The sequence below is a fragment of the Eleutherodactylus coqui genome, chromosome 2 (genome assembly GCF_035609145.1).
Source record: "Eleutherodactylus coqui strain aEleCoq1 chromosome 2, aEleCoq1.hap1, whole genome shotgun sequence".
Classification (NCBI taxonomy): Eukaryota; Metazoa; Chordata; class Amphibia; order Anura; family Eleutherodactylidae; genus Eleutherodactylus; species Eleutherodactylus coqui.
The window spans coordinates 206,354,495-206,369,563 of record NC_089838.1 but is presented as its reverse complement, the minus strand read 5'-3'; the positions used below and the strand labels follow the sequence as shown (position 1 = coordinate 206,369,563).

The 15,069-nt window shown below is 42.9% G+C and overlaps 1 protein-coding gene across 3 annotated transcripts in view; it reads left to right on the top strand.

Annotated features, from left to right (window-relative positions):
- Window positions 1–15,069, top strand: part of TLN2 (talin 2) — a 207,339-nt gene that overhangs the window by 52,328 nt on the left and 139,942 nt on the right. For all 3 annotated transcript variants that reach the window (XM_066592321.1, XM_066592320.1, XM_066592322.1), the window contains exon 2: window positions 2,074–2,106. The gene's annotated coding sequence lies outside the window, so the exon portion shown is untranslated. The remainder of the gene's footprint in view (window positions 1–2,073; window positions 2,107–15,069) is intronic.

The following is a 15,069-nucleotide window of genomic DNA, read 5'->3' as shown; positions in this document are numbered from 1 at the left end:
GTGTTTACATAGCTAACGAGGGAAATGAAGAGGATTTCAAATGAATATCTTAATTTGTAAACACTTGGCCCCGGGCCTCCCTGTCCCGTAGGCCCCGTAGCAGTCGTGTGGTCTCCCTACACTGGATGCATGGCGCTGATGCCACGTGTGCAGGAATTGTACTGCAGTTATATGTACCATGTAAATGTTACCCAAGAGACCTCTTCAAAGAAATGCGGAGATTGTGTTTTTCTATTGGAGATGCTGTTCCGTCTCTCCCATCACTCAATAGCCCTAAGACTTTCTGAAAAAACTCCTACACCAACTGAGTAGCACTCATGCGTGGAAAGAGGTGAACGCAAGGGGCAAGTATCAAGCTCTGTGTATACTTCATCAGATTAATATCCGGTTTAAGCAGAGCCAAGTGCTATTTCAAAAAGCCGTCTGTGTTCACTGCTATCTCTTCAGCCGTGGCAAGCTCAGATTGCACTTCTTTTTTGGCTTTGTGTCCCTCAAGACCAGCGTTTTTACTTTCACTGCTTACTAGCAAACACTGTTGAATTTACTAAAGGCCATTTAAAAGGTGTAACTGCTGCTTGATGGGGGGATTTTAAAAGGTGTTTTTATTTTTTTTGTTTTTTTTTTGATGAGGGGATTTAAATTCGTAACTTTAGCTCTATGAATCGGTGAGCTGCTCTTATCACAACTCCCATTCACTTCTGTGGGAGTTACAGAAACAGCATGCAAAAGCCAGCTCTGATGTTTGCTTAATCCCTGCCACCTCCAGCCATAGCATATAGATGGATATTTGCATCTCAGCCATGATTGATAAGGGAATAACTCTCCAATTACACAAAGCCGGAGCTAGTTTTATGCTAGGCGCACACTAGCCGTAACGGCGAGTTCCATCTGAAAGACTCGGACACAACTTGAATTGGTCAGCACCCAGACACTACATGATACAGACTTGCCATTAGATTATTCACATGAACCGTCAGTCCGTGAGGAAATAATGTCCATGTATGTGTATAGGTCCATAGGTCATAATAGGACCATTCCTGACATTCACTTCAAAAACTGTATCCCAAAACTTACTCCAAAATGTCAAGTGAACCGTTTATTGGGTTGAAGCGAATCAATTAGCTCAACTTTTTTATAACTAACTTTAGATGCCCAAATTCTAAATATATTCAGAAATCTGTGTTCTGTTAGTTCACGGTGGAAATGGTTGGTAGGTTTTTTTTGCAAAAAGGCTACAATTTTGTCAGTTTTGACATAGTTGCTTTTTTGTCTTACTAGATTGACCCAATGTTCGCTACGTGAACATAAACATTTACAACCATTCTTCCAAACATTTTAAGAACTGCCGAGCCGAGGTTTCGCTTGAAAAGTTCGCCGTCCACGGCTTGGTCTTCCGCATTTTCGGGACATGACGACAGTCAGACTGGTCAGCACTTGATATGTACATCGATTACAGTAGTAATGCTTGACTCTCGCTGGCGGCGCTGGTGGCTGAAGCTCAATAGTGCCGCTAGACTTAATATAGGAATTTTGACCTGGCCTGACAGATCACTCAATGTAACAAACTTGCATTTTATGATTTTACAGCGGCGGTGGTGAGGATGTCAGAAATCTAATGACACCAAAATCATCCAAAGGTCACGTAAAGGGGTCAAAGTGTAGTGGCAGAAAGAGCTGTGTCCAGATGTTTCCTAGAAGTCAGTAGTAAACTACGGAAAGCCCTTGAAATTTGGCTTTTTTTTATATTCCTTTTGTGTCATTGGGCTCCATATTTTTTTTTCTTCAAAATCTCAGCATACTCTGGATTTGGGTTTCTATTTTGTGGGTGTTTTCCCATATGCCCTCTCCTGTAGAGGGAAAAAAAGCATGTGTGGCTTAAAACTCCCACAAAAAATGAGCTAGTTAAAAAAACATATATGGATTAAATATCACATGCAATTTTTATGGTGTTTTTTTCCCTACTAAACAGATGAAATGCTTCCTTTAGAGTGTTTCTTCTGCCTATGTTATTAAAGCTATCCTAACTTTAAGCAACAGAATGATTCTAACATATCGCACATTTTTATTCTTTAGGTCTGTTAATTGGACAGACTCCACTACTTAAAGGTATGTGACCTTTTGCATGCTTAATTGTTTGATTTAAATTATTGTGAAGATAAGCATTCATGTGATTGCCCCATACTGCAGTGTTTTTCAACTCTAGTACTCCCAGCAGGTCATTGGTACTGTTGTATCTTGACGCCACCGGAAGTGATGGGTGTAGTCAAGTGTGAGGCTGTTTGACAGGCAAGTGACGTTCCCCGTACCGGATTGGCTGCAAATGTCCTGACTGTCTGAGAGTGGAAGCTCTTTGTGCTTGGCTGGAGGGTTAGGGTTAGGGGTAGTTTAACAGTTAGGATTATATTATCTGTGAAAGCTTCATTGTGAATGCGGCAAGCATTTTAAGCAAATAATGTTCGTCTAACTGTTTAACTACCCCTAACTCACCATCCCAGCACAAAGTGCTTTCACGCTCCTAGCAACTTACACGCCGGTGTCTTAAACCACCCCAGGCGCCGCCGTCGGTGGGACCTTGCCAGATGTGTCTTCTGTGCCCTGCACTGTGAACCGACGCTGCTGATGGCGACCCAGGAGTCCACACGCGGCAGCCTTATTTTGACAAGGCATAGTGCCGCAGCATATGCCGAGCCGGGAGCCCAAATGCTGCAGCATTACTCATGGCAGCACTCTGCAAGACTCCACATAGAAGACAGAGGAAAAGGAAGCCACTGCGCCGGGATCAGTCACCCCAGCCGTCCGACAGCATTGTCAGGAGCCCAGCACACTAAAACACCAGCGGAGGGGTCAGTGCAACCAATGAGCTACTGGGGGCGTCACCTGCCTGTCAAGCATCCTCACACTTGGCTACACCCACCATTTCCTGTGGCGTCAAGGTACAATAGTACCAAGGTCATAATTTTAGGATATCCTACAAAAAGAACACTTGTAATTGTTAATGCCCAGAAATCTGTTGCAGTACTAAGGATACCCAGTAAACAGGACCTCTTGGGGGTACTTGAGGACTGGAAGTAAGAAAAACTGCCAAACTGCTTCCAGAAGTTAAGTGTTTTGTCTCTGAATACTCATAGACTTTTGCCGTACGGTAGATTAACTGCTGGTTCTCTTGCAACCTATGGCTATATATTGTGTGGTAAATAGTGGCTAAAAAGCTGTGAAACGGCAACCCTTGGAACATTAAAGCTGGGAAGTGATGGTGGGTTGTCCCACCTTCTTTGCAGTATTGTATTCAGCTGCAGCAAAACTTTCAATTTAGGCGAGTGGACAAGGCTGCAATACCAAGCACAGACACTGCTAAACAAGCGGTGCTCTGCAGCACATACCAGCCCAAACGGTGAAAGAGACATGGCACTTGCAAGAACCGTTTCCTTTTCAAACAGCTGATCAGCGGGGTTGCTGAGAGTCAGACTGCATCTAATAATGATGGACTGTAAACTATCGAATTTCAAAGAACATGTTTAAGCTACCAGTGTCAGAAACACTGCAGATGAAAGGACGAGTCTGGCATATATGGCACAACCTTCCAAGTAAACATTATTTGTCAGTGAATGGAGGATGTAATCTGCGTTTTAAGGCAAATAGCCTGAGTTATGGGCAGCAGTGTAACATGAGGTGCTAGTTCAGCTATCCATGGTTCAGGCAAGGGGTTAGGCACCAATTTGGGAGATTGAGGTGTGTGTCGAGCAATGTGTGGGCTGGCCTACAAATCCAATTATTCTCCTCCCTAATTGCTAATATGGCCAGAGATGAGCTAATAATTTATCAGACTTGTTGCCCAATTTAAAATACCTCTGCTCCTTAAACGTGCAACAGTTTGCTTTTAAGTGCAAAGAACTGCAAAAAGGAGTGTTGCCAACGTCTCCAAGATGATTTACTCCCACTCGGGGATCAGAAATATAGGCTCATTCCACAGCCTTCACTACTCCTTAGCTGCCTACTTTGCCTATTTGGTTACACCTTTGACATAAGAGATGGAGGACTCGTGCTTTAATACATCCAGTATTATTATTTTCAGTAGGGGGAATTGTCCACAAAAAAATCTTGCAGCTAATCCTTAGCTGTCACCCCGTGGAAACACTGATGGCCAAACGGATGAATATGCGTATTATTGTGAATCTCAAGGTCATCCGCCTTGGTGCTTCAGTGTCTGAGGTGAATGAATTGGATCAATCGTGAGATATAGTTAGACCCCCGATAGAGAGTAAGGTCTAGCAACTATTGCGGTAATTCAGGAGTATTTGGGTACGTCCACATGTAGTGGAAGTGCTGCAGAGCTTTCCCAGCGGAACATTCTGCAGCATTTCCGCATATAACATACTGTGACAAAATCCATACAATCTCTGCATTCTGATTTTAGCAGCAATGGCACTACCTTGACCTCTCAATACATAGTGCCACGTCACGACACCCGGCAGCCTCTAGTGAGCGCTGAGCCGCTGGTCACGTGATGACCCTTCCAAACCATTGGTGCGAATTTAGAAAATTTTTTTTTTCTTCCCTTAACATTTTTACTCCTCTGTACGGGAAACCCACCTTTCAGATTCTTATCTTTGAGAATCTCTGCTGTGACTGAATGGGTTAAATCCTGCTGACAGCCTCCCTTTTAAGTTCTCTCACTGCTATTAAGTATAATCCTGTACATCTGGGGACACAATAAAATTGTGTGCTGCATACCAACATATTTGGGATAGTAAAGCGCAATAACCAGCTCACCTCTACCAGGGACGCACAGACATGTAGCACACATGACTTAAATATGAAGGAGAGCGTTTCCAGCATTCTTCATATGTATTCTGGCTGTATTTTGGGCATCCATAAAATCCATCACCACTTGCGTGTCTTGGGGCGGCACATTTCCCTCAGTCAGAACATGACATTTCATGTGTTCCTTTAATAATGCCTGGATACTTCTTATCGAATAGATGCTGGGATATACACTAGTGGAAATTTAAAAGTGTTACACCAGGATAGCGTTGCTTAACCCTTTCCAATCCCCTGTCTGACATCTCAAGACATTCTGATTGAAGGCTGTACAGCTGCGATGTCAGAAGACATCCGGCAGGGTATTCTTACTGTATATTACTGGCTACTCTGTTGTCTGGGGCCTTTCCAGCATGTCCCATACTGCAGTACTGGCTCTAGCCCGCAGATGGTGCCATTGTATAATGGCAGAAAGAGAAAAAACCCCTAGGAAACCCTGAATCCAAAATTAGATTGCAAAGGGTTAAAACCAATGAAATTGGAATCAAAGTACCGCCATATGAAGGGTATTGAGTAATTTAAAAACTGGATGAAGTATGTGTGTTAGTATGCAAATTATGGGGCCATTTCTTATGTTAAATGCTACATTGTTCTAGTTTTAGAAGTTCTAAAGCGTGTTATGTAAGAAGTCTTCCTCCCCAGATTGTCTGTGATCAGGTATGCCAAATCCTAGTTTGAACTCCATACGCCCAATGTTTCACTTTTACAGAGGCTGGATAATTTGCATGTTCCAAGTGGGGGCATCCTATTATGAAATCTCCCAATTGACTGTTAATGCAATGTCAGTAGAGAGAGCGGCTCCAGTACTCACAGACCTGGCATGGGTCCATGCCGAAGGACAGTGGCACATGAAGACTGGCAAAATGTGTGGGTGGCAGTTATTGATAGGCGACTGCAGTACAAATCTGAGTAGTGGTTGGAGTCAATCACCCCATGAAGGATTGTAATCCAATAGCTTGTAGTTGGGTTGCATTCTTGGACCCTTGTGCAGTGTGTTCTGTTAGCCTGATTGCACTGCCAGCAATGACTAATCTGGTGTACTAGACACATGAATGGGATTGTGTTTAGTGACAAGTCCCAATTCTGTTGGGGACATAGTGCTCTTCAATGTATCTGTCAGCGCTTTGGAGAAAGGGCCCACCCCGCTGTCATTTCAGAGCACCACACAGGTCCAGCCCCTGGAGTAATGCTTTGGGGGGTAATTGGTTATGACAGTAGGATGGAGTTGGTGGTTGTAGAAGGCACTACTGCTCTCTAGGGAGAGTCTAGCTGATTTGTGGCCACCCTCCATGTAGACTCACCTGAGTGTGGCCCTTATAGGGTTTTTGCTATGCACCAACAGTTGCGTGTGCTGTATTGTATTTCTCAGTATTGGACTGATTTTAGCGAGGAACGTAATAAATGTTATGTTTGCTTTTTCAGTGATAGAGGATTTATAGAGCAAGCTATTGTATATTTTGATTCAGTGATAGAAGCGACAATAAAAATTCCTATCCGCTCTGGCTAACGTCTACTCCCATCTCAGGGAGTTAACCATAGCCGCTTTCATTACAGGCACACTTTTACAAGTATTCTTTTACGGTTTTAATATTTAATACATAGCATTTTGCACATTGTAAAGAGAATAAATGCTATCAGTCAGTCCTAGAGTTGGGACTTGTAGTGATAAACTGTGTGACACAAACTTTGCAAGGACAACTATTATAAAATAGTCACTATAGGTCATGTGCACTACAGTACTTATATGTAAGCCCATTCTTCTAGTATACATATAGGGTGTTCTTGGATCGGTGAACTTTGACGTCTTTGTTCACTTAGAAGTGAGTTTGCTGAGCCTGCAGCCATAGACATGTGGTCTACTTCCTTTCTGCATGTGACAGCAGATGATATAATGCGATTTCTAATGCAGACCAGACACCGGTTCTGGTCTTAGTGTTTCCAGGTTGTGCTGAATGGAGCTGACTCCTGTGTATTCCAGTGCATGGGGTCTGTCTAGAGTGGAATACATTTACTGAAATGGAGATGCTTCCCACTGAAGAGGCAGGAAATGCTGCGTGGACAGCAAAGAAAGCGACTCCTGAAGCCGATCAGGTTTCAAGGCTGGAAGAAGCGTCTTGTCTCATCATGATGCGTCTATAGCTTCCATCCGTAGTCTGCCTCTCTCAAAGGCATTTTTGCGTGTAGTGTATTGTATTACATATATAATATTAATCATACACTTATTTATGATGCTCATGGAGTGTAAATGGACCTTGTACATAGATGTGATTGGTCCTATATATCCATGCTATGAACCGGTAGTCATTCAAGATGTCATATGTTGCCCTTTAATTAGGCACCGAAAGTAACATATTTTTGTGAAGCCATGTTTTCTGCTTCTAATCCATTCAACTCCATTTCTCAGCAGTATATCTGAAAATAATTCAGCTATTCAAGATTAGTTTGAAGCTCTGATGAGCCGCGCTCCTGATCCACTTGCCGTCTGCGCTCTTCTGCACATAGTTCTCTGCCTCCTGCGCAGTGCGTGGGCCTCGTTTCTTATAAAACTCCTCACTATGAAGTCTATATGTATAGAAAGTATTATCCACAGCGGGCTGATTATGTGGAAAAGGCGTTTCCCTCATACCGAGTAATCTCAGACTATAGCTTTGTTTGTAGCTTTGTTTCTTCAGTCACTAAAGCTCCCTGCCCTCCGCTCTGTATGAGACATTTCCATCCAAGGATCAGCTTCCTCCTGGCTCATAGCTGGAGATGTCACTTCTCATCTGCTGCCAAACTTTTCCCTCCTTCGATATTAGACTCATTTCATGTTCCTCAGATGACAAAAAAAGAAACTAACAATAAAGTGGATGATGATAGTTGCCAATGTGACATCTATCCCTGGTTAACTTTTTTTTTGCTTTTCTCTTGTTCTGATCCTTTATGACCAGAGGTGGATAAAATGTAGCAGTTTTTTAAAAGCCGGCTAGGCCACCCCTGACATAAATGTCTCAGATAATACTCTAAAAAGGCAAACTGCTAAAGCAGCAATAACCTATAAACTTATTGAACTTGATGATAGTAATGACCAGAATTTCTTCTTGGAAACATCTGACTTTATATATAGAGTATAGCGGCAGTAAATCAGCATCTTTGTATCATGTAATGTTTCCTGTTTTGCTGCTATTTCACGTACCGTTTTTGAAACAAAGTGGATTTAAATAAGGAGTCGCCCCCCCCCCCCCTTCAAAATAGTCCAGCTACCATTAATTTTGAATGCATGTGTATTTGGAAAACCATCATGCATTTTTCACCATGTTCGTCAGTTAGGCCGGTGGATCATGCAGCAATTTACCGCTGTGGAGCCGGCTGCATATTGCAGCAAAATAGTACTGTGCCTGACAGCATATCTCCCATAAGGTGTCATGTGCAGTCCAGCTTTTTAAAAAAATGTTTTTGTTTATATTTCCTGTGCCCTTGCAATACCTAGGAGGTGAGTTTGGAGATTTATAAGGCCATGCATTATCCTCTGGGAAATATGCAAATAAGTAAGATGGAACAATACCTCTGCAGTGCCACCTGTTGGAAGGCAGCATTCCTGCAAGCCAATGTTGGAGTCTTTATGCAAGTCTTTATAACAATGACTGGGAATTGAAAACCTCCTCGCTCACCTTCTAGGTGCTCTCCTTAGACTTAAAGGGGTTGTCTCGCGGCAGCAAGTGGGGTTATACACTTCTGTATGGCCATATTAATGCACTTTGTAATATACATCGTGCATTAAATATGAGCCATACAGAAGTTATTCACTTACCTGCTCCGTTGCTAGCGTCCCCGTCTCCATGGCTCGGTCTAATTTCGCCTTCTTCTGGCGTTTTTAGACGCGATTGCGCTGTGCGGTCTTCTGCCTGGTGAATGGGGCCGCTCGTGCTGGAGAGCTGGTCATCCTAGCTCCGCCCCGTCACGTGTGCCGATTCCAGCCAATCAGGAGTCTGGAATCGGCAATGGACCGCACAGAGCCCACGGTTCACCATAGGAGAAGACCCGCGGTGCATCGTGGGTGAAGATCCCGGCGGCCATCTTGGTGAAGGAAGAAGTAGGAAGAAGGAAGACGTTGCAGAGCGGGGATTCGGGTAAGCTATCTATATATATATATATATATATATATATATATATATATATATATATATATATATATATATATATATATATATATATATATATATTTAACACATCCCTTGGGGTTGTCCTGCGCCGAATGGGGGGCCTATGGAAAAAAAAAAAAACGTTTCGGCACGAGACAACCCCTTTAATTTCACACAGGTGAGTGCAATATCAGGCCGTGAAACTCTGCCCGATATCGCGCTTGGGAACATGCAATTACCCCCGTGTGTGAAAAACACCTTGCATCACTTCAGGCAAGTTGGATTGACAAGTGTTTTCAATTACATTCACATGCACCTCCCACGCCGTGCCATATTTTTGCCGGCCCCATTGAAAACAATGGGCAAGGTATTTCAGAGGGAATGCCCAAAAATAGGACAAGCTGCGTTTTCTATTTTTTTTCCCCCCCTACGCATTGGGATTAATGGGATTCATAATCGTACGAGATTTGTGCGTCTTGTAACGCAGAAATCTCACATGATTTTTTTCAGGCATGTAAGAAGTGATGATGCCCTCTCCAACCCACGTCATAGGTGTTTTATGCTTACAGTCATGTGAGACTAGCTGAAAACAGAGAGAGAATCCACCTTGCTATATATATTGTCTATTATTCTTAGACATGAGTCCCCAAGCTGTGGCCTTCACTTACAGCCTCCTTCACATAAACTATTATCGCTATATCCTATACCGAGAACACTGGCAATCTGATGGTAGAACGAGTGTTTCAAATTTGAAACTAAAATGTTTGAAAGTATGAAAACTGCAGGGAGAAATTTCAGGTTTTTTTTTTTGTTTTTTTTGCACATAGAGATGGTAAGGCCCGGGGAAAAAAAAACCTGAAAAATTGGAAAGGTTTTACTTTCCCCATTTTTCCTAAGCCATTTTTTTCTGGAAAAATTGAAAAAAAGTAGAATATGTTCTTTTCCAATATATGGTATTCAAGCTATAGAACATAGAAAAATGGCTTTGGGAAATAAGTTTTGTTTTTTCCCCCCAATTCTTTTACCCCTCCCCCCCCTCAGGCCTTCCCATCTTGCACCATATATAATGTGGCTCCCAACCATCACTCAGTTGAATGTGGCTTACAAGGTATAAAGGGTTGAGGACCTCTGCCCTATTAAAGTGTTTTGCCAAGTTAACACAACTGTGCAGTTACTGCATGCGTGGTTTTGCCTTCTCACTTGTCCCATGATACATCACTCCTCCTCTATGTCTACAACCTCATTTATTTTGAGTTACAAAATTATTTTCCAGCTTATTAAGTTACGTTTGTGACTCATGCTGTGCTGCATGGGGTCTGTAAAATAACACAGCCTCCGTGGTTCATAGTGACTGCGCAGACCAGCAAGTATGAAGAGGCTAATCACATTACTCAAGAGGGAATGGATGGAATATCTCTTGTTTAATATGGAAAATACTAAATTACATGCTGCTTGTACTACTGTAATTTACTGTGTTTCATAGTGTGTACATTTATCAGTTTGAGATACTGAAATTGGGGATGCCAAGTATCTTGCATTACTGTAATTTTTTTTTTTTTTTCCTTTTTTTTTTTTTTTTTGTAAAAGCTCTTTTCCTATTTCTATTATTTTCTTACATTATGGGACAAAAGAACAAAATAAAATTGCTGCCGAGTCTGTAAAAGTGATGGAACCTAGTGGTGCCTAATGGAACCCATAGACTATAATGTGCTCTGTATGGTTCTGTCACTTTACAAAAAAATGTCTCAGCATGCTGTACTAATTTTTTAAATTATTTTTCTCCCCAGTATTTGACAGAATGAGCTGACAAATTTGAACAGAGCCTAACAAATATTTGCACATGCAGTGATGTGCACCCCTATTAACAAAGTGTGCAGAATTGACCGTGGAACAACACAAAGTATACATACAGGCTGTGAATGTATTGGCTATGCACATAGTAGTGTCCATACTTCCATTGATAACGGTTTCTTTGTACAGGGTTCAGAACTGACTACTAGTTAAAAGATAACGTTTTGGCTGCCTGCGGTCACCACTAGAGGGAGCTTATTGCATACTATTTACACATTGAAGTCAGTACTACAACCCTATGTAGTTCAATCCATAGTGACTGCTGCAAGGGAAATTCAAAAACTCTGCCAGATAAGCAGAGCCCCAAGCACTATAAGAATGTATTCAGACAGTGCAGTAAGACTGTCTTAGGGAAAAGCATGCGTGTTTCTGTCCTGGTTTTCAATGTGGTTGCTGTTTTTACAGCTTGCATATCAAAACCCCCTTCAAATCGTGATTAAAAAAAAAACAAAAAACTACAGTTTTGCCTAAGTAGTGTTTTTACTGTACCATCTGAATACAGCCTAAAGGACTTGCCTAGCGAAGAATACTGGACCTAGAAATCGCATTAGACAGCGTTTACGATTTGGTCCCTAGAAATTGCATTGAAAATGAAAATTTGTCCTATATTTTAGGTGTACCAGAAAACACTACATGAAGAATAGTTTATTGCCTCTTTATCCAACCTACTTATTTTATAACTGTTTTGTATTTGCTTTGTGCTTCTGGCATGCAGACCGGATGTTTATATTTTCCGACCTTCCATCGATTTAGAGATATGCACTTTGGATTGATTTTGTATAATCGGATTAGAGACTCCTGCAGTCAAGGCTTCATAGAGCAGAGGGTTTGTATGTAGTAATGTGGCTCCTTTCTGTAATTGTGTGCTACAATTGTTTCTATGTCTGTAATGTCTCCAGCTTTTGGAGTTTTACAACTAGAAATTACAATGCTTCACTCATTAATGACAGACGATGGTTGTATCATCAAGGAGTTAATCTGCCTTACTTGTATGGTCCAGGGCCGGTTGAAGAAGGGATCCTCTGCTTAGGAGTACCTGGGGAGTGCACTAGACTATTGGAACATGCAGTGAAATGGGCTCAGTCTGCACAGAGCAAACACCAAGCCTGTGACCCACCTCTTCTAAATGGGAATCTGAGCCTGATGTTTCTAAAATCCTTTTCAAATGAAATTGGCCTTTTAAGCTTTCTAAGCATATTTCATATACAATTTGTACTTTTTATAATTAATTGTTAATCAATGATTTAAAGGGGTTGTCCCGCGAAAGCAAGTGGGGTTATACACTTCTGTATGGCCATATTAATGCACTTTGTAATGTACATTGTGCATTAATTATGAGCCATACAGAAGTTATTCACTTACCTGTTCCGTTGCTAGCGTCCTCGTCTCTATGGTGCCGTCTAATTTCAGCATCTAATCGCCCGATTAGACGCGCTTGCGCAGTCCGGTCTTCTCCCTGGTGAATGGGGCCGCTCGTGCCGGAGAGCTGGTCCTCGTAGCTCCGCCCCGTCACGTGTGCCGATTCCAGCCAATCAGGAGGCTGGAATCGGCAATGGACCGCACAGAGCCCACGGTGCACCATGGGAGAAGACCCGCGGTGCATCGTGGGTGAAGATCCCGGCGGCCATCTTGCTAAGGTAAGGAAGAAGTCGCCGCAGTGCGGGGATTCGGGTAAGTGCTAAACGTTTTTTTGGTTTTTTTTTTTAACACATGCATTGGGTTTGTCTCGCGCCGAACGGGGGGCCTATTGAAAAAAAAACAAACCCCGTTTCGGCGCGGGACAACCCCTTTAAGGAAATGCACAAGAGGGTTCATGGTGGCCTCTCCACTCTCACTGGAGCTATGTAACTAAAGCTTCGCTAGGAGAAAGCTAAATGTATTTTTTTTTTTTTTGTGCCTGAGCTTATCAATTTTAAAATCCATTTACACATACAGATAATCTTTCAAAAGATTGAAAGATCAGTGATCATTTTGCATAAAGTACTAATAGGCACTAATTGCTATTATTACTTTATCAGCTTCATTTGCATGCAAATGAGCTTCTGGGAGCTGTTGCAGAACTCAGCAGGAGCTCTGTAATTAGCTCCATTGTTCAACCAGGGGCTGCCAAGAGAAAACAATGTAATCTCTAACTCCCCGTGGAGAATTCAGCCCCATGGACAGCAGACACAGTCTGTGGTCCTACTTATCAGCTGGTCAGCAGGCACGGCTGACAGCTGAGAACAGCTGATACAATGTTATCAGCAGTAATCGGCTCTCACAGCGTGTGGTCCTGCTGATCAGCTGTTCTGCTGGATGATTGTTTTCCAGCAGAACTGAAAACTGTTGTTAGGCAGAAAACTGAAAGATCGGCACATTTAGACACAACGATTATCGCTCAAAAGATGTCACTGAAAATTCACTTAAAAGCCAATTGTTGCATCTAAGGCCTCATGTCCACCAGCAAAATTGAATTGCGGATTCCTGCTGCGGAATCCGCATTCAATTTTGCCCTTAGGCATCCATTGGCCATCAGCGGGCAATTAATTTGAAATTTGCACTCGCGGATGGTATTTTAATGGATTTGCGTTTTCTCCCGCACGTGAGAAAAAACGCAGCATGCTCCATTTTCTGCGGGTCTCCCATGGGAGCGCGGGAGAGCAAGAGTTCAAAAAGGAGAAGAAAAAAAAAAGAGTGCACGGCGCATGCGCGCGGCACGCAGCCGGCAGAGAGAAAGAAGATCCGGCTGCGACGGACAGGAACCCACAGCGTCCGGACAGGTAAGAAAAATCTATTTTCAGGCCTCCTGTCCCTGGGAAAGGAGGGTCCCGCTGCGGGATTCTGCATGGAGAATCCGTGCGGGCCCGAATTTCCTAGTGGATATGAGGCCTAAATGGGCCTTTACAGTTAAGTTTTTTTTATCTTAGCTGGTGCGATTAAAATTCCATAGTAATGCCATAAGTGTTATAAATGGTGGTCGGAATGCCCACTTGGAGTTTGTATCTACTATTTCCATGCAGAGTTGACTGCACATTAAGGTTTCAGTTTTCATCCATCCTTTATGAATATAAATTTGTCAAGCTAAAATCGTTTAATTCGGCCCCATTATTGTCCAGTGGAACGGCGCTTTAACAGTAGGCACAACCCATGAAGTCTAGGGGGCTGAGCTGCAACTTGTGGATATGTAGGTCACTAGATTTGGTAGAAAGCAGTCCTGTTCTTCTAATCCTGGACCGCCCTTTCAGTCGTGGAGTTGCTACTTGTCATAAAACATCTAGCTAAAGGGGTTTTCTTGTGTGGGACACTCGTGACGGGTCAAGTGCTGCTGTACTTGGGCTGACCCCTGTGGAGTTGTACTACGGTTCAAAAAATAAATGACTTGGTGCCAATTGAAAGAAATGGCTGCTGTGAATGGACAGAAGTGATCTTGCAGTACAGAACGGACGTGTACAATGTGCTCTGCTACCGTACTGCGGCTAGTTACACATCTGTGTTGAAACTTCCGGTTGGATGCTCGCAGCGCTTTTTCTTCCGTTAAGGGGTGCTTTTACATGTTGCTGATTTTGCTGCAGATTTTACCTTTTCAATTGAATTCTCATTTAAGGGGTGAAATCTGCTGCAGGTTTGTGACAAAATCTGTGACAAGATTCGCAGCAAATCGGTACTGTGTGAACACACCCTAAAACCCCATTCTAATTAATGGGGGCCGTTCGCTGCTGTTAGGCTCAGTCCTGAGATGAAGCCATTCCACTGCGGGGATTCCCCTTTCCTGCTTTCTGAACGGAGCGGGAAAGCGGATCCCCATGTGCAGATGTGAAACCCCCCTAATACACGCTCCACTGTTTTCTCTACTTGCCTTTAGTTATTTCTGACGCTTCGTACTTCTAATATATTTACAAGTCTATACTTGTCCGCATTAGCGCCCACAATGAAGACCATGTGTAGACCGTTACAGATGACTTACACGTTGGCCACATGTGTCGTGTTTGGCAGGATGGAGAGGGCCCTGCATTAATACGCACAGCGTTATGTCAGTACATTTGCCTAAAAGGATTAGTCAGTGACTCAGCTACAGTATATAACTCACGTCCAGTAAATGATTCCAATGATGTCCTCTGGGAACTTGTATTGTGCTATTTAATGTTTTACTCAGCACTGACTAATTATTGTATGGCCATAGTGGAAAGTGACGTATAGGAAGCTCGTGCTTTATGTGCTAGCTGGGAGAGTTACAGCCAGTGGCTTGCAAGAATCCCTGATTTCCACCCAGTTGCCTTTGGGGAGCTCTCCGAGTCCTTTT